General features: G+C 34.9%; 1 long non-coding RNA gene across 1 annotated transcript; it reads right to left on the reverse strand.

Moving 5' to 3' along the window:
- Positions 1-8: 8 nt before the first annotated feature.
- LOC124408134 lies at positions 9-24,629 on the reverse strand. The gene is made up of 3 exons (XR_006929399.1): positions 24,502-24,629; positions 8,935-8,936; positions 9-20 (listed from the first exon to the last, which is right to left on the reverse strand). It is a non-coding gene; the product is annotated as an uncharacterized LOC124408134 (long non-coding RNA).

Consider the following 24,629-nt stretch of genomic DNA (forward strand, 5'->3'; position numbering starts at 1 on the left):
GCAAGTCGTCGTCGTCGGCGCTGGTCGCGACTATTTTATTACATCGTTCGCAAACTAATTAGCGTAAAAATGATTGAATGGTAAATTTACTCGAGTACGATTGAAAAGGTGGGGAAAATATCTTTGTCAAATGCAGTCGACGCGACGCGGCGGTGGAGAAGTGTTCGCAATTAAAATCTAACTGAAAGAGAAATAAATTGGGTATCTCGGTCTCGCCGGATATGGCGTTTACATCGTTTTTACTACCCTCGGAGAAATATTCCGTTATACAATCTGAGGGATATAAAATATCACCTTACAACCACACGACTATAATATATATATAATATATATATATATATATATATATATATATATATATATATATATATATGATTTTCAATTAATTAATTTAATTGGTTTCATCGGAAATATTATTTGGCCTTATTGTTTATAATTCACGATGTTTAATATTCTGAATTCAATGTTTCGTGTTGATCGATGTTCAGTCAAGTTATACACCGATATACACAACGATAATCTACGTTATGTAATTATAATTAACTGTCTGGCTGTGATATTGTTGTTGTTGTTATACTTGTACGTTATACATATTATTATATTAGGATGGACGAAGAAAATGATTTTTTTTTTTTTTTTATCTTTTTCTTTACTCACCGTGAAAATATCGTTCAAGATGAAGAAAAAGAAAAAGACAACAAAAAAAAAAAAAAAAAAAAAGTTCCGTCAAAGTTTGAGCGTCAAAATATTTAAATTAAAAGGTGCTTATTTGCGATTTTCTATTTTTTTTTTTTTTTTTTTGGTCAACCGATTATCACGATTATTATTATCCGAATATTTTTTTAAATAATTTTTTTATTGAATTTTACATTTTTGTGTAGGTATAATATAAAACGGGAAGAATATATTACAATGCCAGGGTTGTGAAAGAATTTCGTTACAAAAATTTACCACTAATTGGGGTTATTTTCGAGTAAATTCACAAGCCCAGGTTTTATTAATTTCCACAATCCTCAATCACGCGGCTATAGAATTTTTAAATAATCAAATATTTCGAATTCCTGCGGCGAGGAAAATTTCAAACTTCGATGCTGAGTAGAAGGGGTGACAATGAAGTATATTGTGCAAAAAGGAAACTACGATTCGATCGCGTGTTTCGATTATATAAAAAAGAGAAGAGAAAAAACGATAAACGAAAAAGAAAATAATAGCAATAATATTAATAAAAATCATCAAGTAAATAGCATAAATTTCTTGAATGAGGAAAATAAAAAAGTATCATTTCGAATTCGTTTACTGTTCCTGAGGTTTCAACGTTAATATTCCTTGAAGTAGTTATTTTTGTTTCTCCACAATCGAGAGCTTGCGGTTCTTGAGTAAATTCTCTCGGTATACTCGCGAAGTTATTTCAGCGCGAAGAACTTGCGCTGCAGAAGGTTTGTATTCGTTTCGTGCGGAAAGCTGATTAACAACGATTCGCCTTCGCAGCGTACGCGAAAACACATACATATATATATATATATATATATATATATATGTGTGTATACATATATTGTAGGGTTTAGTGTGAGTGGGTATATAAATGGCTGTAAATATTGCTTGAAAATTGTTTTCCTCGACCTGCAGCATTTCTATGGTGTACGCTTGTGCCTCGTACACTCTCGTTTAATGGCTTACCGTTTAGAGATTTAACAGAACACTTCTTCGTTCGAGTTGATAATTATTTGCACAAACTGAATCCAAACACGATCACATATATATGTATATATATATATGTATATAAATTTGTATTGGGAATTCCATGCGAATACAACTAACGTCTGACCCTCATTCGTTTTTAATTTTGTTGAAAAAATTTTCCGGAATTGTCCAAAGTTTGATACAGTACACTGAATTTTTTCAGATTTTTTATTCAACTGATAAATTATTTATAAATATTTAAAACGATTTTGAAAATGATCCTGAAAATATTGTCAAAAACTGTATTTTCTACTCTCAATATTTCAAGACCAGGTACAAGGATGAGTTGATTTTTTACCATTTTTTGTAGCACTTGAATTTGGTCTTTTTTTTTTCTTTTTTTTTTTTTCTGAGGTATTAAAACATCTTTTGAACAGTCTGAAAATTAGCGACAAATTGTCAACACTTGTATTTTTCATTTGAATTGAAATATATTTTGAGATTTAAAAACAAAAGTTTTGAAAATTTTTCGATAGTTTTCAGACGGTTCAAAGAATGTTTTAGTTGGTCAAAAAATGAATGGTGCTATAAAAAATGGAGAAAAAAATAAGCCTATCGTGAGATCAGTGTGGAAATGTTTGGAATAGAAAATACAGTTTTTGAAAATTTTAAAAATGGTCCTTTTCCCGAATCACTTCTAATATTTATGAATAAAAAATTGGAAAAAAATTCGGGCAACTGTTTCAGAGTTAAAACAATTACAGTCAAAAAAATTTTCAACAAAATTAGAAATGTTGAGTGACTGAGTTTGGTTGAATTCGCATGGAATTCACTATACATATATGTATAGGGTGTTTTCCATTATTTCCGTCTTCCCATTCTCATCATCCTGCAGCTTTCTCCCCTTCGTTTTGCCAGGATCGAATAAATTCACTGGTCATTCAAGAGCTCGTTCCGTTTCCCACCCTCGATTTTTTATTTCTCTCTTCCACATTTTCACGGCTTACTCGCATCTTCATTGCAATTTATATACCTACACGAAATCCGATCAACGATTTCCCTCGAATGCTTACAAATTGTGTGTTTTTTAAACGCGCGATGTTTTTATCGTCATGCAGCAGCTTCGAATTCTATGCGACGGACTAATTCAATTAGTCGATTTTTCTTTTTTTTTTTTTCCAAACATTCGATTCTCAGTTGTTTGTTCATTCATTTTTTATTCGATCTTAGTCACAGATATATATTTTTACTTTTTTTTTTTTTTTTTTTTTTTTTTTCTTACCGAGGTTGGTGAAATAAAATCTCATTACCGCGATTAATTTTCGTCAAGGCAAAGAAAAATTTGAATGATATTAACTGGAGGGTGAGGTTTATTTTTTTTTTTTGCCTCGGTCTTTGTATTAAGAAGAAAATGTTGTTTTTTTCTTCTCCTTTGGCACCTGCAAAGAAATATTTATTAGCCGGTTCACACAATTCTTTGTCCCTACGAGTGTAATGAAAATATAGGCAAGTCAAAATTACGTCCATTTAATAACAGTTCGATTTTTTTTTTATCCTCTTGACTTCGCCAAATCATATTTGAGATTGTAAAAAAATCAAAATTAAAAAACTAAATGAATAAATAGAAAATGGATTTTCGGTGTTTGCCAAAATTCGATATAGCAGTCCAGACCCTTCTTTCTAAAATGCTCCTAGATTTCTAACCCCCGACCCCTGACCCCTGACCCCCGATTTACGAACCTTCCAACGCGACGAGGTGCTTCAGTTTCGCGTCGAGAGCTGTCTGGGCATTGGGCTTGACGGTTTATACGGGGGCCAAAAGTACGGGACACTCGACGTACAAGGAATATACGGACATAGAGAGAGAGAGAGAGAGAGAGAGAGAGAGAGAGAGAGAGAGAGAGAAGAAGAACGTTCTTCAAGAGGCAGTTGTGAGTTCTCACACGAGTTAAGGGATGGACAAGGGACGGGGGTGAAGCGACGGTGTGACCACCCCTGGGCCCTTCAACGACCCTCGTGTTTCATCTCTTAAGGGCACGCATTACCGTGTTAAGGAATTCAAACTGCCGGAAGTAGCTCTGCCACGTAGGACTTGACGTCCCCCATGCACGCCCTGATTTCTCATTTCTCACCTCACGGATGTAAATAGTTATCATTCAGAAGATTCGGATTCTAGCCACGATTGATGCGAAGTTCTTCTTGACGATAGAAGAAAAAAAAAAAAAAAAAAACAATATATATGAGAGGCAATTTAGTTATTTTATTCCCCGGCTCAACCGTAATGTTCATTTTTTTCCACCCGAAAAGCGGGACGAAAAGTGTGTATAATTTTATTTTTATTTTCTTGCCAATCGCTTTGTAAACATATTCTGAGCGTAGATATGGAAAAAAAAAAAAAAAAAAAAAAAAATGAAGAGTAAAAACAAATTTTTGACTATTTAAAAACTGTTCCGAAGAAATAAAAAAAAATTTGACACGTACGTAATTTATTTGTATCAAAATCAATTTGCAACAGAGATTATAAAAAATACACATTCGTTAACTTGCTGTATCAATATTATTTAAAAAATAATCGTTATTACGTTGATAAGAAATTTTTTCAACGTATGACAAGATTCTGCACATTGAAATAATATAGATTTTTTTTTTCACAATCCTAAGTTACGAAATTCGCCCCAAGTCCAAAGGAAATACTTATGATCTCTTAATCCAAGATAATTAAGGGGGTTCTAGAGTGAAATTTTGATAATATCGAGTTTTTGATTTTTCAAAGGATTAAAAAAAAAAGAATACTAATCTCCTGCGATGAAAGTATATGCGCAATGAAAATTTGACACAAGATTTACTTTGTTTTTTTTGGAAAGAAATTTTGTTGGAAGAAATTTTTCATCACGTCTTTTTCTGTCATTCCAAAAACAAAAAACTCGATGTCGACGAAATTTCACCGACGTCCCCCACCCTTAAATTCTTGTATTACTTGTATAATATTATACATATATGTATATATAAGGAGTAATCTCAGGTGGGCTAGTGGTGTAGCTTAAGGGGTGCGGTTATCTTCACCGTCGATAAATCAACCCCTATTCGCCCTTCCCCATCCACCCCTCCCCTCCACCCCCGCCCGACTTGGTATTGATAAACAAATAATAATACTCGACTTGGCCATAACTCAGTGGTGTACGAGCATTTAACGGCAGTTACCCGAACTTTGTTGTTTAATGTCAACTTGATATATTGAAGGTCGCCGAGAAACCCGGGAAACCGTTTACGAGGTGATACCTTCTCCTTCTACGTCTCCTTTTCACCCCCACCCACCACTCTCCATACTCTCGCCCCTCTTTCTCGAATCTCAACTGTACGGGTGTTACCGCCCTTTTGGCACGAGCCGAAGAAATTTCGCGTTCACGTGATTTATCATATATATATATAATTTATATATATGTGTATACATATATTAGGGTGGCGCAAAAAAAACCGACTATTTTTTTTTTTTTTGAGTCTCGTGTGACAAAATGTTAGTTTTTGATGTTTTAAGAGCCCACTTCAAAGGACAGTTCAAAAAAAAAATTTTTAAGAGGTCGATCCACATTTTTTCAAACGTCAGAAATCGTCAAAAATCGATTTTTTTTTTCTCGTTACGGTATAATTTTTTAGACAAAAAAAAAAAAATAAGTTTCCGAAAGTTTCAGTTCAAAATTTGAATTTTGAAAGGTCGCTCATAATTTTTTTTCAATTTTTTGGTGCATTTCTTTAGATCTTCTCGAGCGACCTTTTAATATTCATATTCAAATTTCATACATTTTTTTTCTTTAATTTAATAAGAAAGAATCGATAACAATACACCACGACATGAATTAAAAATCAAACAAAATACTGAAAATACAATTTTTTTAATTTAATTTTTTGACGATTTTTGACATTTTTAAAAATTTGGAGCGACCTCTTAAAATTTTTTTTTTCAGCTGTCCTTTGGAGTTGGCTCTTAAAACATCAAAAACTAACATTTTGTCACACGAGGCTCAAAAAAAAAAAAATAGTCGGTTTTTTTGCGACACCCTAATATATATATATATTATGTGTACTATAGTATATATACGAACCGAGTTCAAATTTTTATGCAGGGTTGTTTAGTGCGGGGCGGTAGAAATATTGCATCGCAGGGAAAATCGTGATTGTTTTAATAATTCAAATTCACGACCGAATCGAGGTGGGTCTACCGCAGGTTTCACGAATATTGTTTTTTTTTGTTGTTGTTGTTATTGTCGTTGAACAGGTACAGTGTAAAAAAATTTTTAATCGTAGCAAATCGAAGAATATCCACTTTCTTATTCACCCATTTTGGGTTAATGTTCGTGTCTCTGGACTTTATTGTAATATTGAAACAAAAGATTTTAAAACATTTATATACGTTAGGGTGGTCCCTATTCAGGGTGTTATAGAACTTTTGCCGTTTCATCCCTCAAATCAAGTTTGTATAATTAGAAAGCAATTACCTAGTTTTTTTTAGATTTTTACCTCAAATCTAAGTCAGTCCGCTTTGTGGTCGAAGTTTCTTGTGGAAATAATGTGGGAAAAACTTTTTTTTTTCTCAGCATATATTTTATTGTTGAAGTAATAATGTTGAAAAAAAAAATTGTAAGTGTGAGGTTTTAGTCGGTATTAATGCTACTGTCTGGGAAAAAAATTCACATAATCGTATCACGCAATCTCGACGAATCGTAGACTCTCGAAATCTGACTTTTTTTGCATAATTAGAGGAAGTGCAATTCGTCTAGATTTGCTGGTATTGTGATGTAAATTTTTTTTACAGATAGTAGCACTAATGCCTACCAAAACGTAGTGGTTACAGATTTTTTTTACATATTATTACTCTTGCAACAAAATATATATCAAGGAAACAAGTTTTTCTCATGTTATTTTCGTAAGAAACTTTGACCACAAATCAGGGTATCTTAGAGTTGAGGTAGAAATTTGAAAAAATTAGGCAATTGTTTTCGAATTATTTGAAGTTGATTTCGGGGGTTGGGGTGGCAAAAATTCGTCAACACTCTAAATAACGACCATTATGATATATGTACATATGTGTCTAAATTGTATTTTGAAATCAACGCGTGTAAGTGTATTGTACACTTGATACAATATATTTAGAAAAGAAAAATCACAGATAGAATTTGAATTGAAAATTGGTAGAGAATAGGAAATAACTATTTACGAATTGACTTTTTTCATCAATTCACTCCACGCAAATTGAAAAATATACTAAAGTTTCGGAAGATAAAAAAAAAAAAAAGAAAAAAAAAAAAGATAATCGTTTCGAATTTCTACGGTGACGTCAAGTTTTTCGGTGAGAAAAAAAGAGAAATACAGATAAACAATTAATTACGGTTGGAAAAAGTGGAGAACAGGGTTGATGTACACACACACACGCATGCACACTTTGTTTTATTTGTTTAATTTCTATTCTCTCTACTTTTTCAACGTCATTCCAAGTCATCCAATACCCACATTGCGTGTCGTGCAGGGTGTGTGTACAAATTGTGTTAACTCACAAGCTAGAAATTTCTCTCTCTCGGATTGGGGAGAGGAGAGAGCGTCCGGATCCCTGTACTTGTTACACGTGAGTGCTGACAGGCTGACTTACGTTTAACAAACAGGAGCTGATACGTTTGAACGCTTCCAAAGCTGAAAGCGCCCCTTGGATACGAAATGTAATACAGTGTGTGTGTGTGTGTGTGTGTGTGTGTGTGTGTGTGTGTGTCTCTCTGTGTGTGTGTGTGGTTGTAGTGAGTGTGCGAGTAACGTGTCCGCCTACATTATTACACACATTGTCGAGAATGCGAGAATGCGAGAAAGAGAAACAGAAAGGGAGAGAATCGGTTTGGTCGAGTCATCGAAAGGCTTGAAAAGGTCCGACTGCCTAACCTAACCTAACCTAACCTAACCTAACAGAAATATGAATTGGATTGGTTCTCGTTTTGGACTTTTTCGAAAAATTTTACTGAAACCGGAAACGTAGTTTCGAGATAATCGAGTTTAAAGTTCGACGAATAGGTTTTTCGAATCGAATTTCATTATGTAATTTACAAAAAATATTCTTCATAGTTGAAACTTTTAGAAACGCGAATAAAAAGGAAATCGATTCTTAAAATATTCTACTCGGATGTGCTCCTTTAATTGATTTCAAATCAGTTGTAAACATAAATATCCTCAAAAGCACAAAATCTCTGTCTTAACCCTTCAACCCTTAACTAGCTTTTCACCAGGGGTTAGAGTCGAGCTATATACAGATAGATCTGTGCTTCGAAGGAGATTATTTTCTTTAATTATTTATTTATAAACAATCTGTAAAAAAGGCATGCAGTGAGCGGGGGGGGGGGGGGGGGGGGTTGACTAAGTAGAAATTCAAAAAAATTGTACCTATTAACATCCCTTAGATTAGTCGCGTTACGCTTGAAACCTTTTGCATACATACAACAAACAGAGAGAGAGAGAGTTCTTCGTTCGGGGATTTGAATAAATATTCCCTTTCCAATTTTATTCTATACGTTTTCTTTTCCTCCTCTTCTAATTCTCAGAGGAGTAAAATTTAAACCTACCCTATACGTGTAGGATATAAATTCTCCTCTAAGTCAAGAACGCGAATTTCGATTATCCGTATACGTATGTCTTATCCGTTCTGTTTTTTTTTTTTGTTGTTGTTTTTTGTTTCCTTTTAAAAAAAAAAAACAACAGAAAGAATGATCTTTTTACCATCCCCTTGAATAGTCGATACGCGATACACAAGATTCGATCTTTGCCTTTCCGTTATTTCGAAGGAGTATTGTACGTATGTACTTTCGTTTTTTTTTTTCTCTCTTTCTATTCTTTTCTCTTCCAGTTTAACGTACTGGGGGTCCTGAAGGAATTAGGGCCTTAGGTTGACTCCCTTGAATTCTCGCATCAGCCATTCTTCCCTTGATTAGTTTCCTTCCCGATATATCCGCGGCAGCCCTTCGCGAGTTCTTCCTCCTCTCCCCTCTCGGGTCCCAAGGGACGACAGAATGCATTGCGATCCTTGTTTCTGACTCACGACGCGACGGGTTTTCGAGTCTGGTAAATAACCCTATGCGAGATACGTGTTACTCGTGGAACGGCAATTTTCTACACGTTGACTCAAAAACAGCCGGTTAATCTTAAGGGTGAAAATATGATATCGAAAAAGGTGACGAAAAATTGAACTATGAATTCTATTTTGCTATGGAAAATTTATAAAACTACTTTACGAACGGAATTGTGATATTTTTTTGAGTCGGATTTCTAAAAATAGGCATTTGCAATCGACTTCAAATATTTATAAAAAAATAAACGGTTTGATAAAAAAAAATTGAAAAAATTTAGGTCGCGTTTTTTACCGAGTAGAATGTTAGAAAAAAATATGAAACGATTTTTAGATCGTCGGGGTTTAGCACTCGTTGAGTTGGCGTGGAATGCCACATACATTTTTATCGTTTTGACTTTCTAGACTTTGACCTGTCTAAATATCGACTTTTCTCGCATATCTAGACCCCTTCTAGGTTTTAAAATTCAGTGCAAAAAACACTTCTGTTACATTTTTTATTATTTTTTTTTTCTCTTGGAAATTCTATATCCAGTGAGATAAAAGATGAGAGAAGTAGAAAAAAAAAAAATTAACAAATAAATGAAATGAAAATTTCAGCCAACCAAAGGTACAAATTGAAGTCAAAATATCTGCAGTTTACCGACCGCCTGATGAGGTTTTTTCGGGGTTACTTTGGAACGTCTGGTATCCTGGACCGTTCCCGGGACGGTATGAGGTGGGGGTGGGGGTGCGTAACAGTGACAGATAACTAGGGGGGTGGTTTTGCCCCGGGCAGAGAAGTGAACGCGTTTTCTCACTCCGACTCTCACTCTCTCATTCCGTAGCGTCACGAGTTCACCCCGCCCCATCCATCCCTCCATTCCTCCCTTACTCCCTTCCACCCTCGCCCATAAATTATTCGCCGCGGTGTTTTCCGGCAAAGATTGTTTTCCGTTGTTGCGAAATAAGGGAGGCAGGAAAGACTGCGTGTACACACACACAAACACACACGTGTTTATACGTGTATGGCCGAACGGCGACTGGAGGGTAGTTTCGAGATCGAGATGGGGTGTATAATCTAATGTTATTGCGCGTCATCGTCCACCGTCGTTCGGAATTGTCCGCGTTAAAGGATAAGGGAAGAAAAAAATATAGTGACGAATAATACGGTTGGGGATCAAGACCGCGTCGAGTAATAGACGATGAGGAGGGGGGTGGTGGTGGGGTTGAAATTCCGAATTTGAGGTGTTGCGAGAACGCTGAATTCTGATTTTTTTTTTTTTTTTGCGGAAAATGAAATTGTTTTGAAATTCGACGCTGAAAGTCCTGAAATTAAAAAATTTCGAAATTGCGGAAATTTGAAAATTTGAAACATCGAAATTCCGAATGATCCGAGATTTTTAGTTCTGTGAATTTCTGACTTGGCGAAATTTCACCGTTTTGATATTTCTCTGTTTTGGACTTTTCAAATATTTTGAATCTTCGTAATCGTGGGTTGTTTCGATTTTTTATTTTTCTCATTTTTTTTTACACCCAGTCGTTGAGTAAACCACGCTGTGCGAGTTCATGTTAATTTTACGAATCTTACTACGTCGAAATTTTATTTTTTCAAATTCCGTTCCATCGTAACAATCCAACGAAAATTTCGTCTCAAATGCATTAGGATTCAATTTTATTATTACTCCAGTGTTTTTTTTCGTTATTTCATTTCTGTTTGAGCCGTTTAAATGTGATTTTATATAAACATATATATATATATATATATACAATATACATGTTATATTTCATCATACAGAAGATTTAGTTACAAGTAACCCCGTACAACCGGCGTGCAGCAATCAAAACGCCGGACATAAAAATTTCCCCTCAATTTACATGAAAATTAGCATTCAGGGAATTTTCGGGCTCGGTGATTCCTCCTAAATCTTTGACCTCGCAAAAACAGGAAGAATATAAAGAGTATTATTCTTTCTACATATTCGTGAAGGCAGCGAAGGGGTCGAGTGAAAGCTTTTAGAGAAGGAAAGGATAGAAAAGAAAAAAAGAAAAAGAAAAGAACAATTTCGAATATTTATACAGAAGGCGAAATAACAGCTCACCGAAAATAAAGTTCGCTTCACCGCATCGCTCAATTCAAATTCTCCACCCTAGAGTTTTATATACATATATATATATGTCATGTACATGTTGAGTCTAGTCTATAATAATTGAACCAACAACCCTTGGGGAGGGGGGGTTGAATTTCGACGAAGGGTGTTTTTGCGGACTTGAGAGCGGACTGCGTAGAAGATGTCCTCGTTGATTCGAGAGGGACTCTCAATTTTATGCACCTATTCATACACACACATACAAATATAACACATCCATAAAGGGGCAGCGCGAAATTTTTTTTCAATACCATTTAGTAGCCAGATGCGCATATACGACAGATCCAATCAGCCGTATTTATTCAAGCTGTTTGTACCCTAGCTCTCGTGTTGGAATAAATAAAAAGTAGAAAGAAAGAAAGCGAAGTGGAAGCAAAGCAGATAGAAAGAGAGAGAGAAAGTGAGAAGAGCTAAACGATAAAAGGAATGGAAACGAGGGACGAAAAGTGAAAAAACAAAAAAAAATAACATACGTATGTATAATACCTCCGCGTACATTTGAATCCACGGCCGCTGCAAGGGTAGTTCGCATCCCCTCGAGTGGAAGGAATGAAAAAAAAAAGTAAATAATAAAAAGAGAGAGAGAGAGAGAGAAAGAGAAGAAATAAGAGAGGTCAGCATGTCGCGTTTTCGAGTCTCTAAAACGGCTCGCCACTTACATATTCTTTGTTTCTCTGTTGCGGCCTATTCGACAGGAGTGCGAATTGTTTTTTTTTTTTTTTTTTTCATTTCTTTTTTTTTTCAGTGGGGTGCAGACGCGTATCGATCAATTGCAAGAACTTAACGAACCGTACAACTCTTATGTTTTTTTTCCATTCACAATCGAATGTTTTGTCTTTCACACCAGCCACGGGACGAACGACGTTGAAAAACGATTTTGATGAAATTTTTTTTTTTTTTTTTTTTTTTTTTTTTTCCACCCCCCGCGTGTCAGACGAACTTCTGCGTAGTGGAAATTGGTGTTCGGTACGATTTTCTTTTACAATCTTCTATTTCAAGCTCACAATCGGATGAGAATGAAGTAAAAAAAAAAAAAAAAAAAAAAAAAGAGATGAGAATTTTTTTTCACTGTTTTTAACTTTCTTCTTTTCTTCTTAGGTCGAATATCTTTGAAAGAAGAACAAGAAAAAAATAAATAAACAAATAAACAAATAAAGAAAAACACGGGGTGGGTAGAAGAAAATATGAAGGAAAAAAAAAAAAAAAAACACGAATCGTTTTCCAGCTCGACAATATCACTTGACGAAATAGCTGGCTCCAGAGACGATAAAGGTATAGGATCTGTTTACCAAGCCTCGGGATCAGATCACGTCGCCTCTCTTCTCTTAACAACTCGACTTAGTAGATATGGTGGATATACAGTCGTTTTATGTTATACACACGTATAGACATCCTCGAATGCTTTCATGCGCGTGGAATATACTGTACATAAGTGTGAATCGTGCTAAGGACAGAATCGTTCGTCGTCTGTTTTAGTTTAAATTTGAGAGCAATTTTTTGGTCAGTATGTACCGTTTTTGCCGTTTTGAATATAGTCACTTTTTGAATGGGAAAATGGTTAATACCGGGTGTCACAAACCAACCGTACACTTATCCTTTGTTATGCGTGTAATTGACAGGTGCATTCGGCTTGTGTAAAATTAATCACGCGAATGAAATATTTAATGCGCCAGTATAATTCATTCTCATTGAATTCCCACCTTCGTTACTTAATCGTGAATTTTTGATCCGAAGGTTATTCGATAGCCGTGTTGTTCCACGTGGTTGGACGCGTTTCGATGTCAGCTTCCTTACTGTGAACAAGAAAATAGGAAGTCCCATTTGAAAAAAAAATATCGCGAGTACCGAAATCTCATTAATTCCCAAAAATTATTTTCCCTTTTCAAATGCAACAACTTTTTCATAAAGAACTTTTTGGTTCGATCGATAATAAACGAGTTATTCGGGGTGGACGGGTTGTTTGGGACACCCGGTATATTCGTATTATACATATATTTATTGCCGATGGAATTATATTATGTTACATAGATATATATTAATTATGCTAAAAAGACCCGCGAAAATTCGAGCCAAGAATTTAGTCGGAAATCAAATCAATTATTCGATTTTATTGACATTTATTTTCACTGATTTTCGAGCTTACCAGGCAATTTTCACCGACTTCCGGGTGCTGTGGAATCACAGAAAATTACTCGAAACGCTGGGCAGCGATTCGAAATCAGTGGTAATCACTTAGTGAAGTGATAATCGAGGAAAACACACGATAAGATGGACGATGTTAATGGAATGTTAATGAATTTAGGCTGTTAGAACTTTACGGCAATCAGACTCGGAACGATTTCCATGAGTTCAAAGCTTGTCACGTGAACTTCCATTCCCTAGTGTAATCACGATTCGAAGTTTATGCCGAATCTGTTAAATGATTTCATCATTTCATGACGGTTTCGAACAAATTTTGATAGTTGATTTCCTCAATTTTTTTTCATTTTTTTTTATTAACCCTCTAAACAGGCTTTCTGGTAAATAGTGAGATATTTTTCATTGCTTGTTAAAAATAATATAAAATTTTCAAAAAAATCGGAAGTTACACTCAATTTCAGAACTCAAAATTCTTGATCAAAAACACTGTGAATATTTTTTTTCGTATTTTTCTGTCCTCAAAGGTTACTTAAAAACAAAGTATTTAAAAGGAAAAAAAAAGGAAAAATACTTCAATTCGAACGATTATTAAGAAAGTTATGAATAAAAAACCAAAAAAAGGACGATTTTTTTTCTCCAAATTTGACATGTCTTTGACAAGTAATCATAAAAATCTCAAAATTCATCAGAAAAACTTTTTTGAGGGATACTAAAAAATAGGAAAAAATTGAGGAAATGAAAAACGAAAATTATGGAACGCCCCATATACGTAATATCAGTAATTCAAGTCCGATTGATCGATAATTTTATATCCGCACTTCTTTGAAAGTATATATGACTGAGTGAAATATTCCGTCACTCTTGAGATTCTCGCACGCGTGACACACACGCGTCATTATTTTCAGCCCCGCAATTCCATTGTGCAAAAGCATCTCGACTCTCTGTGCGAAAAAAGATTAGGCCGTATATCTGGCACAAAAGCACCGCGGCTCGTTTCTTGCGCGTTTTTTCTTCTTTTCTCCTTTTTTCTCTTCTCCTTCATCTTCAGCAATCAGTATTCAGTATATGCGCAACCTTTATTCCCCTGGCTTTCATACTTTAATGGCAAAAGCTCTCGACGCTCTAATCTTTGCCGCTCATCTTTATATACCTACCTTACACCACACTGCCATAGGCATGGGTGCAAAAGAGAAACGGAGCGAAGGAAAGAAATAGAGGAGGATAAGGAAAAGAAAGAAAAACAGAAAGAAAGAAACAAGATTTTATGTAGAAATGTAGAAATCCGATTTCACTTTTATATATATTTTTATATATATATATTAGGGTAGCGCAAAAAAACCGACTATTTTTTGTTTTTTTGAGTCTCGTGTGGCAAGATGTTAGTTTTTGATGTTTTAAGAGCCGAATCCAAAGGACAGTTCCAAAAAAAAATTTTTAAGAGGTCGCTTCGCATTTTTTAAAACGTCAGAAATCGTCAAAAATCGATTTTTTTTTCAAATTTTTTTTCTCGTTATGGTATAATTTTACAAACAAAAAAAAAAAATAAGTTTCCGAAAGTTTCAGTACAAAATTTGAAGTTTGATAGGTCGCTCATAATTTTTTTTCAATTTTTTGGTCCATTTCTTTAGATCTTTTCGAGCGACCTTTTAATATTCATATTAAAATTTCATACATTTTTTTAAATTAATTTAGTAAGAAAGAATCGACGACAATACACCGCGACATGAATTAAAAATCAAACAAAATACTGAAAACATAATTTTTTTAATTTAATTTTTTAACGATTCTTGACATTTTAAAAAATTCGGAGCGACCTCTTAAAATTTTTTTTCGAACTGTCCTTTGTAGTAGGCTCTTAAAACATCAAAAACTAACATTTTGTCACACGAGATTAAAAAAAAAACAAAAATATTCGGTTTTTTTGCGCCACCCTAATATATATATATCGACAATTTTTCGATATCACTTTTGCAAATCATTTTCTCTCGTTTTTTTTTAAATACTTATTAAAATTAAAATGTGCAGCGTTCACCTGCTTAACCGAGAAGCAACCTTTATGGAAAATTTGTCATCAAGGAATGCATCTTCGTTGCTGTCTTGACGCGTGTTTGTACGAAGATAAAGAAATGACGGCTGCATTTTTTTCACTCTACTTTCTATTTCGATAAGATTAGGTTCTACAACACAACGTGTCTGAGAATAATTTGTCTTCTGATATCTAAGTCAAGCTAGACATCGTTGAAATGGGTGATAAAGAAACAGTCTTAAGAAAAGAAGAAAAAGAAGAAGAAAATACGGTCAATATGAAAATCGACGTGAGACGTGAACAAGTCAAATTACAGAGACGAACGAGTCTGTTTATGTCTACATATATACATATACTAGGGTGGCCCTTAAATTGGCTCGAATTGACCTAACAAAAGATTAACATTTTTGTAAAACCATTTTTTTTTATTTTATTGAATAATAAAAATTACACAAATTAAAAATAAAATAAGAATATCAAAAATCTTTCATTGCCGTTTCTTTTTTTTAGCGATTTTAACTCCTTGAAAGGACCTTTGAGTTAGTGTTAAAATTGAGAGTAGATTTCACGTTTAAGAATCATTTTTTAGTATTTCGAGTCAACTTAAGGGATGAAAAAAAAAATAAAAAATTTATTACCAATATTAAGGACAACCCTGATATCTACCTACGCGTAGAAATCTATGACGTATACGAATTGACGATAAATTCGCGGCGTAAACTCGTCGTTTAAGGATGATTGATGACGGTTTCGGTGTGAATAAATGCTTCAAACATTCGCGGATAAGCTCGAGAAGTTTTTGAGATCGGCGAGTTCGCATGGTTAAAAGTACGTAGAATATAAATTAGGAATAAAATATATCGATCAATTCAGGTTGTACAAATTTGCAAATCATATTTTCGACAAATTGATGATCTGTTTAAGGGCGTCCACCCCGTGTGATGAGGTGTTTTTTTTTTTTTTTTTTTTTTTTACTTCTTTTCTTAACGACCAATAGAGAGATAGAACTTTAAACTTTTTATGATACATTTATTAACATTTCAGTAGTGTGTAAAAAAATTTTCAGGCATAAATCTCCGTAGCAAATTTAGTTGTACCACCTGGAAGATATGAGTTTTGAAAAAAAGGTTGTTGAGTGGTTCCACAATATTTATATTAAAAACGGTTCGACCGGTTGCTTTGAAATTTTAATGCTAGATTGAGGAAGTGTATAGTCGTAGGATGAACTAGAATCATTTGAAAATTCCGATCGGTTTGTATTTTTTTTTTTTTTTTTTTTTTTTTTCTATAAGCAAAATTACTGACAAAAAATTAATTGTACAATTTTATGATTTTTTAAATATATTCTGGCAACACTCAACAACCTTTTTTTCAAGACGGGTCTCTTCGAGATGGTAAAACTCATTTTCTTATGGAGAATTATGCCTGGAAATTTTTTTTCACACATTACTGAAATGTTAATGAATATATCATAAAAAGTTTGAAGTACTACATTTCAGTTGGTCGTCAAGAAAAAAGAAAATGCCGAGAAAATGATCCAAAAAAAAGTTTGCCATACAGGGTGACCACCTTAATGTATCGAAATCACTCCCCGATAATTTGGAGAGTTTTTTTTAAAGTTGACGGAGAGTTTCTTGTTGACCGAAAAATTTACAAAGGAGGAAAAACGAGGAGAAAAATTTCTGGCTTCACTGCCTCGTAACGCGCATGTTCGCGATAAACTCAGGCGTATCGGAAACCGCACCGGCATTCCTTCCTGGTGACGGTTTCGTTCAACGTCGCCGAGCTGGTATTCCGGACTTTTCAACCTCTGAACTTCGTATCGCAGCTCAGCCGACGAGACGCTTTCTTCAAACTAACAGCGTCTCTTATCGTTGCCTTGTGTGTACATAGAATTATATATATATATATTAGGGTGGCGCAAAAAAACCGACTATTTTTTTTTTTTTTTTGAGTCTCGTGTGACAAAATGTTACTTTTTGATGTTTTAAGAGCACAACCCAAAGGATAGTTGAAAAAAAAAAATTTTTAAGAGGTCGCTCCACATTTTTTAACACGTCAGAAATCGTCAAAAATCGATTTTTTTTGTTTTTAATTTTTTTTCTCGTTACGGTATAATTTTATAGACAGAAAAAAAAATAAGTTTCCGAAAGTTTCAGTTCAAAATTTGAGTTTTGAGAGGTCGCTCATAATTTTTTTTTCAATTTTTTGCTGCATTTTTTTAGATCTTTTCGAGCGACCTTTTGATATTCATATTAAAATTTCATAAACTTTTTTTTCTTCAATTTAGTAAGAAAGAATCGATAACAATACACCACGACATGAATTAAAAATCAAACAAAATACTAAAAATATAATTTTTTCAATTAAATTTTTTGACGATTTTTCTTCAGATTTTTTTTCCCAGGTACTTGGACCTTTTTTATAGAACTTTTTTCCTGGCTTCAGAAATTTATTTTTAATCTTCATTTGTTATTGAAAGTAGAATATAAAAAAAAAAAAAACCAACAAACGAAAATCACCTGCATCCTCTTTTTTCTTCTCAACTCTCCTCCTCAATTGTTGCGGATCGATCGACCGTCGGGTTAATTTATAGACGCCTTGATCGTTTCGTGCGAAAGAGAAAACGAAAATAGAAGAAAAAAAAAAAAAATAGTAATAATAATACTAATAACAAGTAAATAGATAAAATGTAATAGAAAAAAAAAAGATAAGAATCACGACCCCCCGCAGTGCAGATAACCGTTAGAACCTTAAGCGATATTCCCGTTGTTAGAACGAAGTGCGTGACGTCCCGTGGTTCTGTGCACTCCGCCTACTCGAAAGGTAAATTTATTTACGAAGAGGCGGGGGTGGCAGACGGTAGCACACAGCATACCGATATGGGGGATGATTTACATACATATCAGTTTCATTTCGTCGCTTGGTTATAGAAAACTGGCAACGCGAACAGGAGAGAGAGAGAGAGAGAAAAATAGAGAAAAAAGAGAGAAAGAGAGAGAGAGAGAGAGAGGGAGGGATGCTGGAAACCCCGCCGAGCGACAGATGCCCGAAGTACAATATTCCTAATTATGGTTATGCTGCTAGGCCATCAGACGCACGTCATAGATGCACGTACATACACCATAACGTGGGCATCTTCGCTCTTCTTTCTCTCTCTCTCTCTTGCATTAATTCTCTCTCGTTTTCTCTCTCTTTTTCCCATTCTCCGAGATCTATCATTGATTTTAAATTTGATTTTATAGGAAGATATTCGTACGTACTCACGCAAGGCTCAAGACTACGATTAGATTATTATTGTTAAGAAGACGAGAATTTTTCCCACGCGCGAGATCTATCCTAGAAAATTCGACATCCTATTTATCACACTCGGCATCTATTTCTATTATACATATATATATATATATATATTACCCTCCTGCGTTTAATATTACGTGTAATGGTGCATACTCGTAAACATATATATATATATATATGCACATTATTATACGCTTTTCATCTTACAGATATTACTGATTTTTATCGCCGCGATCGTTTTTATTTACTGTCCATATATATGTATATTGTATATGCATGCATCGATGCCGAAGGTCGATTGTCCGTTATCCGATTGAAAATATAATATACACGTGGCTTGTATTTTTATTCAAAATCTCGTTTTGATTCTCGAAATGGGATTGAAAATTTGGATACAATAATAATAACAATAATAATATCGATTAATCAAAACTGGATTATAACTTATGACGGCGATTTTTTATTCGAAAAATTTTTCAATCAATCATTTTCTCTTCGTTCGCACAACGTAAAAAATTATACAAATCAAGGCTAAGTAATTTGAGATCGAAAGAGAAAAGAAAGAAACATTGGCAAGGAAAAAAAAAAAATCAAGAAAGAAAGAAAAAACAAAACAAAAAATAAACCCTTAAATCGGTCATCAAATTTCATTCGAGCATAGAAATTATCTTTACGAAGTCTTGTTTTGTTTTCTTTTTCTCGTGTTTCATCCTCGATATAATTCTTTCGATTAGAAATTTTCTCGTCATCGCGTCTATAAATTATAGGCAAGTGGATGATTGAGAAAAAAAAAATAAATAAATAAATAAATAAATAAATAAAAAGAAGATTACAGACAATCGTTTCGTCTTATTGAAATTTTTTCATCTATTATAAAAACCTGCATCATTTTGACAAATAACTGATAATAAGTCGAGGGGAGAATAAACCCGATCGAAGGAACAAGGCGCGTAGACGTCGTGGTTTTCCCCAAAGGGAAAAGGAGACTTTTCGCCTCCAATTATTCAAAATTAGTCAATTCTAAGCCACCCTAACCCTCCACCCCTCCGCCACTCCCGTGCCAAGCCTCTCTTCGTTTTGGAATTAAACTTATTAATTCCTTCAGTAATCTCGACGACCATTTCGAGGGATATTTCACCCCTTCCTTACTATGTAATAATAATAATAATAATAATAATAATAATAACAACAACAACAACAACAATGATATGCGTGGGGCGTTTGTTGTACATGCATATACCTATACTCGTATTCAAAATACACACACACATATATATATATTATTATTATTATTATTATTACTATTATTATTATTATTACATGTAGATATAGACACGCGCCTTCGAGGCTCAATCATGCAAATTTGACTCTTGGAAATGTGGGTGTGTATATATAGGCTGTAATTATAATAGTTCGCGGGGGTTGATTGCAGGCGACGTCGACGTCGCGACGCAGGCTTTGTACGAGGGGGGTGTCAGTCGCAGCTGTTTCTCCCCGCTGCTTTCTGATGCTGATGCTGATGCTGCCTCTGCTGCTGCTGCTGCTGCTGTTGCTCGAGTCAGTCGGTCATTACGGGCCTGATCGGTGTTTGATTGCCTAGCTTTTTTCCCCCCTTTTCGTCTAGCCAGCCTGTATACGTATAATCTGTGTTTAGTTTCCCTTGTACTAATGCAAGGAACGTCAGTTCTGTGCCCTCCCTCTGATTTCATCGAGAACTTATGTATGTTGGTCGAAGTTTGAAAATCAAGAGATAAGGTTTTTTTTATAGCTGTGGAAAAACGGTTTAGAGGGGTGAAAACTACCCTTAAGGATCGGTACCGAACGGGGTGATTTCTTGAAGCGTTTGATGGATTTGAATGAAACCAAGACTGAAATATTTTATTAATGTATAGTAGGGTGGCGCAGAAATACCAACTGTTTTTTTTTTTTTTTTGAGTCTCGTGTGACAAAATGTTAGTTTTAGATGTCTTAAGGGCCCACTCCAAGGGACAGTTAAAAAAAAATTTTCAAGAGGTCGCTCCACATTTTTTAAAACGTCAGAAATCGTAAAAAATCGAGTCTTTTTTTAAATTTTTTTTTTCGTTACGGTATAATTTTACAGACAAAAAAAAAAATAAGTTTCCGAAAGTTTCAGTTCGAAATTTGATTTTTGAAAGGTCATTCATAATTTTTTTTCAATTTTTTCCTGCATTTCTTTAGATTTTTTCGAGCGACCTTTTAATATTCATATTAAAATTTCATACATTTTTTTCTTCAATTTAGTAAGAAAGCATCGATAACAATACACCACGACATGGATTAAAAATCAAACAAAATACTGAAAATATAATTTTTTTAATTTAATTCTTTGACGATTTTTGACATTTAAAAAAAAAAATGGAGTGACCTCTAAAAATCTTTCTCGAGAAAGAAACTGCACTCCTAGGCACACCGTGTATACTCACACCTTGGTCTGAAACCGCTTTTTTAAAATGGAACACCCTGTATCACAGTCTTCCAAAACGGTGCAACCGATTTGTCTGGCGGTATGACGATGATCCCACGCGTATAACCGCAGTAGCCTCGGTCATTTAGAGTTGATATATCACCGCCTGCGCTAACGACTCGGAGTTATTTCACCACCGATATAACAGGTTACTCTACCTTATCAACCGAGTCTGAACACATGCGCAGGAAGCTGCGCAAGTCGCGTTTCTCGATTTTATGATCTGCGGGAACGGATCGAGTTTCTTTCGAGCAAAGTCTGGAGGTCCGGAGATCTAAGAGATCGTTAATAAGCGGTTGAAACTCGACAGCTTTTAATAATACATCTAGAGACTTGGTAGAGACTCGCGCCGTGCAGCGTGCCCTCGTAATCGTCGCTGAAACATTTATCCGGGTGAAAATGTGGACACGAACGTCGACTCGTTCTCTCGAGGAATCCAAGCTAACTATTTCTGAACGAGACTCGGTCGTCACTCGCATAAATTGACCTCCACGTGTCACCCCCGTGGTGGATGCGGAAAACCTCTGAATTCCACTTAAATCTACTGGATTAACCGGCTTCTGGCCTCGTGCCGATCTTCGGACGCGTGGCGAAATACCGATTTTCACTTCGTTCCAAAACTGCATTAATCCAAATTCACACGTTGCTTCGAGGTTATGTAGCAGTTCTACCATTACCGACCGAGCAAACTCGCCCTTTTTTTCTTCGTACATCGAATAAACTCAGCAATTCAGGAAAGCTGCTCATATCTTGTTAAACGTAAAAAAATACTGTTACTGTTTCCACATTTCACGTGTTTCTGGGGGGGTAAAAAAGATTCACAGTTGATATACTTTCAGCAATTTTCGAATGAACGAGGAGTGAAATGAGCCATCGGGAAACGGTTCTCATCTAATATCGACACCGATAAATGAAAATTAGAAATTACAGTCATTTCGCAAATGAAAGATGCTCAGTCGGTAAGAGTATCGCTGCTACCCAACCTTAAGGTGAAATCGAGGTCCGTTCGAATGATCGAAGGATCATCTTTTCACCGGCCTTCAACTCCTTCATTCGTCTATATTATAAACCGATGGAGTCCGCGTATCAAGCTGATTGTGCAACGCTGGGAGATTTTAAAGGCCAATGTAATATACCTGCTACAACGAGGTGAGAATAACTGCTGATTAGTTCTAGCCGGTATAACCTGCTGGCTCTTCGATTCTTCTTTTATTACACTTTTCACCCACCTTTACTTACTTTATATATACTTGCCGTCGGCGAAATCCTGAATGTTCCAGGTGTTAGTTACAATCTTATACATATACATATATATATATATATATATATATACACACACATACACGTGGGTCACCATGAAACGTGAGAAAAGAATAGGAGAGAAATCGATTAAGCGTAGATTTAAAAGGTGTAACATAAATCGGCGTCGATACTTCGTCGCCGTTACATCCTAGTTGGAAAAAATCCGATTATTATTTAACTGTTCGGCTGCAATAGTTATAACGATGCATTCCTGCCGCCTGGAATTATTTAAAAGAGACGCGACCCTTCGGGCGAGCCAAGTTAATTACTAATTAAATCTTATTACCCTGATTCTTGTCGCTGGATGCTGACGTAATATAGTCGCCAATTTACCCCGTCGTCACCGCGTCGCGCCGCTTCGTCCCCATGGATACACCTCTGATTGGATATTTATTCTTATTTATATGCTATATATCACTTTTACATAGACAATATATAATGTAACAATTATATAGCCGCAGGGTAACTCGACGAGCAATGAAAATTGTTTATATTATTATTCGATGTTAAATAATTGAGAGTTTCTTTTTGTTTTTTTTGTTTTTCTTTCACTTCCATATATATATTTTTACAAATAATATTATTCAGTGAAATTATTACATTTCAATTACCTCAATTAATTTTCATTTAGTGAATATTTATTTCTGCGTTATTTTATCACGTTGGAAATAAAAGTCTGTGTATATATATATATATATAATTTTACAACTGGGCGAAAATTGATTTTACATGCCGGAACCAATTAGACTCACTGTGACGTGAATTATTAGCAAACACCCCCGGCATTTCCCTTAATTAACTTCCGAGCAAACGGAGAGCCTCCCTCCTTCCACCCTCCCCTCCCCCCCCCCACTTTTTACCACTATCAATTATGTACGCAGTAGGTAAATGTTTAATACAATACTGTACGTCATACATAGGAAAACTTATACGTACAGTGTGTGATTATATGAATATATAGGTATGTATGTACGTCGTTATCACCGTAAAATTTCTTTGTAATAATTATTACAAGTAAATAGATTCAACGTGAAATATCTCGGTCGTCTACTATTCAAGGGGGGTGGGGTTGGGGGGTGGTTTAAATAACACGTAATATCGTTGGTAAGATTGTGTAATAAATATTACCTCTCGATTTAAAAACATTCGGAAATATTTTTTTTTTTTTCTGTTTTTTTTTTTTCTCTGCGGAATGAAAAAAGTTGAAAGAAAATTTACAAACATGAAAAATGGTCAGCAAGCTGTTGTAATAAATCTGTTGTAAAATTTTTTTCCAATCGTTTGAAAAATATTCTCTCAAATTTTATTTGTTTATTTGTTTATTTTTTTTTTTCACTTTTACTTTAAGCAACACGTTTTAGGCAATCGATTACATATATCTTGGGGTATGAGAGGAAATTTTCAATGTATCCAAATACCGTACAAATATGTTTACGACGGTAACGCATTCGGGTGGTGGTTCGGATCAGTATTTCCGGTGAAATCTCAACCCGTTCCGGGTTTCGTAATGAGTTTATACCCTGAGGGAACGGCTTTGCCACATTGGGGGGAGTCGAGCTCGGGCTGTCACCGAAACAGTTTCGGTCTGCGTTAACACGCGTTTCTATAACCAGGAAAGTGAAATTACGCGTGCGGGCGATCGTTGATCTTGACACACAATACGATAATTGAATATCGTTTCATTTATTCGAGAGATTCATCACGTTTCGTGACGAAATTCTAATAATAATCACGCTTATCGTCAACGGATTAGTGACGATTAGAAGAGATGATATCTAGGCTGAAAATTTTAAAGAAAGAAACCATAAAAAAAGAAAAGAAGAAGAGGAGAAAAGGAATCGTCCAACTTCTTCCAAGCAATTTTCTTTACTTTTCAATTTTCACCCCTCCCGCGTAGGGGTATAATGATATCACCTGTCAGGTTTCAGTCTCTTTTATTACCCCTGGAACACTTTTTTTTTTTTTTTTATTTTCTTTTCTCCTTCATCCTGCGTATAAAATTCAAGAGACAAGCACTAGATCGATTTACATTGTAATATATATATATATATATATATATATATACACCTGCGAGTTTCATACGAGTTCAATTTTTTCTTATACACATAAAACGCGCGAAGAATATTGCGAAAATGCGATAAAAATCGCAGAAGCAACATCGTTCGAACCTCCGAAGGATAAGAGGGAGGTAAAAATAAATCTGAGTAACGAGACGATTTTCGAATTAAATAAACGAAAAAAAAAAACCATTCTCTGACCAATCAATTTTATATTCAGCATACGGAGGGCAATTGTTAACGGTAAGAAAAAAAAAAAATTTTTTTTTTTAATACGTATCATGACTCACCAAAGGCTTGGAAAGGTCTCCACGTGTCACGTGCAGTTGGCGGGCATCACTGATCCTCCTGTCGATCCTTTGGACGTGGCAATTTTTGTCGATTCCACCGACGATTATCACTGACTATATATATATTT

The sequence above is a fragment of the Diprion similis genome, chromosome 7 (assembly GCF_021155765.1).
Source record: "Diprion similis isolate iyDipSimi1 chromosome 7, iyDipSimi1.1, whole genome shotgun sequence".
Classification (NCBI taxonomy): Eukaryota; Metazoa; Arthropoda; class Insecta; order Hymenoptera; family Diprionidae; genus Diprion; species Diprion similis.